The following is a 2,970-nucleotide window of genomic DNA, read 5'->3' as shown; positions in this document are numbered from 1 at the left end:
TAGATGACGGAGTTTTTTAGAGATTAAAATGTCTAAAATCATTATAGAACGATGTTAATTTTTAGTCCTTATATTACCTTAAAAATAAATACAAAACGTGCTACGTAATTAATAACTCATCGCCCACAAGTAAATTATAAAAGTAATAATATTTCTTACATTTCTATTGCTTCTTAATCGAAATGATAATTTTGCAAATGAATGAATAGGGCGGTGAAACTCTAAGTGAACAAATTCTTTGCGGCAAAATGATTAATTAAATTGTAAGAAGTTATCTCGGTGCGACACCTAGCGGCGGACGTTCTTTGTATCGCCACCTTTTCATCGTCAAAACTCATTTCAATTAATTTCGGTAGAAGTAAGTAAATGATGTGCCCTTTTAAAGCGGGATATCATTAACACTGCGGTCGAGAAAGATGGGGAGGCGACGCCCGCAGACGACCGCCTGTATGGATTAAAAGTACCAACAAAAGTTGAAATTATTTTCTGTTTATTATTTCCTACACTTCCGGCATTTCTATTCAACTGTCACTACCCTTAATCATGCCTTTTTGGTTGAGCCTTTAATTTTATTTTTACTTAGCTTATATACCGCCTTTTTGCTATTGATCCTATAAGATATTTTGGCATTTATTATTATTTTTTAATTGTACTCAACTCATTTTCACATGATGTAAATATTTGATTAATAAACTAGTATTATAAAGAGGATATCTTTGATTGTACCTATACCTGGGTGACGTAGTCTATATTTATAAGTAGATTTTTATAATTCCACGCAGACGGAGTCGGGGGCATCTGATATACGTAAATTACTTTGTGCTCCATTAAAAAAATAATGTAGAACAAAATGTATATCGACGACAACAATATTATCATTAAAAAGGAAAATAATAAGAGATCCCCCCAGACGCTAACACCCACCCCGGCGTCCCATGGGAGAATCATTAGGAAAAAATCGTGTTGATGGATTTAATTACAAAAAATAATTATTCCTAAGAAACTTGGCTGAATAAAAACGGACGGAGCGGGTTCTTCGATTCCCTCCCTAATCGGATTAATTTACTTTTAAAACGCGGTGGGCGATGGTTGTTGTAATTAATGGAATGATAACATTACCCACCTTGTTGCGGGTGCTTCTGTTGCGACTCAAACATAGAGATACGCTGATTCTCATGTTTATGGTAAAACAATTTAAATTACTATGTATTCAGTAGGCACAACGAAACTATATGTATTTAGGTTGAATACACAAAAGATTCTTAATATCTAAATCCGTTAATTTATCTGTAGAAATATAATAATATATAAATGGTAATATTCACAAAGTAAACATAGAAGGTTTGGAATAACTAAATACTCTGACGTTGGACACAGGTCATCGCTCAAGAAACCTTCTTTATACCGTCAAACGGTGGCACATGGAATATTAAATGTGACCTCTATAGCTCTTAGTCTATTCACAAAGACCACAGTAGACATCCATTAATGCAGCATTAATGTGAAATGCAAAGAGTATTAAATTGTAGAGAAAGAAAAAAAGTTTTCATTTTGATTTGAATTTATCATATAAGAGGTTGCATTCTTTTAAAATTAGTAAAGGAATAAAGAAGCATATTTGCGCACTCTTTGAATACACTTAATCGGAATTTGCCCAAACATTTCCAACAGTATTTGGGCCGGAGATTTGGTGACGTCACTCGCATCCAAAGTATTACAACGTAACGGTCCCGATGAGAAGCGATTTTTCCACTCCGTTACCGACCGGTGATCTGTTCCGAACGCATCCTCACTGACGCAAATCATATTGCATGGAAGGGTTCCAATCTCGAAAACTAAGCGTTATTCTAGTTTCACATAAGGGTAGAGCAGTGAGGAAGAACAGTAGACAGTGCAGTATTACTATGGTACTTACTATTAATACAGTACTCTTTGGTATCAGCGTTGTGTGTCGGTCTACTATTCTACTGCACAGCCTTCGTGTAAAACTAGCATTACTTTTATTCCCCGAATCTTCGATTGAACATTGTTTATTCACGCAGCCGTCCCTTTCTGAATTATGTATATCTTATTAGTGCGAAAGAGAAAACGAAAACGTCGTTAAACGCCTTAATCGTATCGCCGCGAATAAGGGTGCAGATTTGACAAGTCATTGCTCCAGAATTTTGTTGTGAATCAATCTTTCGATAAAACATTTTCTCTTTGAATGTTATTAGGCGGTTTAATAAAAGACAATGTTTATTGTTTTCTGAAAAATAAAATGTTGACGAGGAACCTTTATGTTTTAACTCATGCTGAGTAAAGCAAACCAACGTAACTAAATCTGTAGTAAATAAGTTTAGAAATTAATTATAATGGTGGCTTATCTTTATGATCATCATCATTATCATCACCATCTCACCGAGGGGTTGGAGCCTACCCTAAGTTAAGGGTGATTAGGCCATAGTCAACCACGCTGGCCAAGTGCGGGTTGGTGGACTTCACACATATCTTTTGAATTTCTTTCAGATATTTGCAGGTTGCATCACGATGTTTTCCTTCACAGTAAGAACGTCGGATAAATGTACATATGTAAATCGAAAATCGAAAAACACATTGGTACATAGCGGGATTCGAACTCAGGACCAGAAGATTGCAAATCAAGTGCTTAACCCCTGAGCCACCGACGCTCTTTTTTGACGAACTTCGACGATCTTTATGACATAGTATTAAAATCGAGCAATGAACGATCACGATGATATTATAAGACGAAGTGTACTTCAATACTTAAAGTTAAAAGTCTACTTTCTTATTACAATGATAACTATTTTACAAACTTTAGAAAATATATTACGCTAAAGTACTTCAGATATTCCAGTTGATTGGAAATTGGAAAGCAATTCAACCCTAAATCGTGTCTGAAGTCAGTTTCGCGAGAAGAGGGAATGAGCTTTATTTATCTTCCAAGTGCCGTCTCATGTCGCAACCATT

The sequence above is a fragment of the Papilio xuthus genome, unplaced genomic scaffold, assembly GCF_000836235.2.
Source record: "Papilio xuthus unplaced genomic scaffold, Pxut_1.1 DF828952.1, whole genome shotgun sequence".
Taxonomy (NCBI): domain Eukaryota; kingdom Metazoa; phylum Arthropoda; class Insecta; order Lepidoptera; family Papilionidae; genus Papilio; species Papilio xuthus.
The sequence above is the reverse complement of the archived record's forward strand: the minus strand, read 5'-3'. Positions refer to the sequence as shown.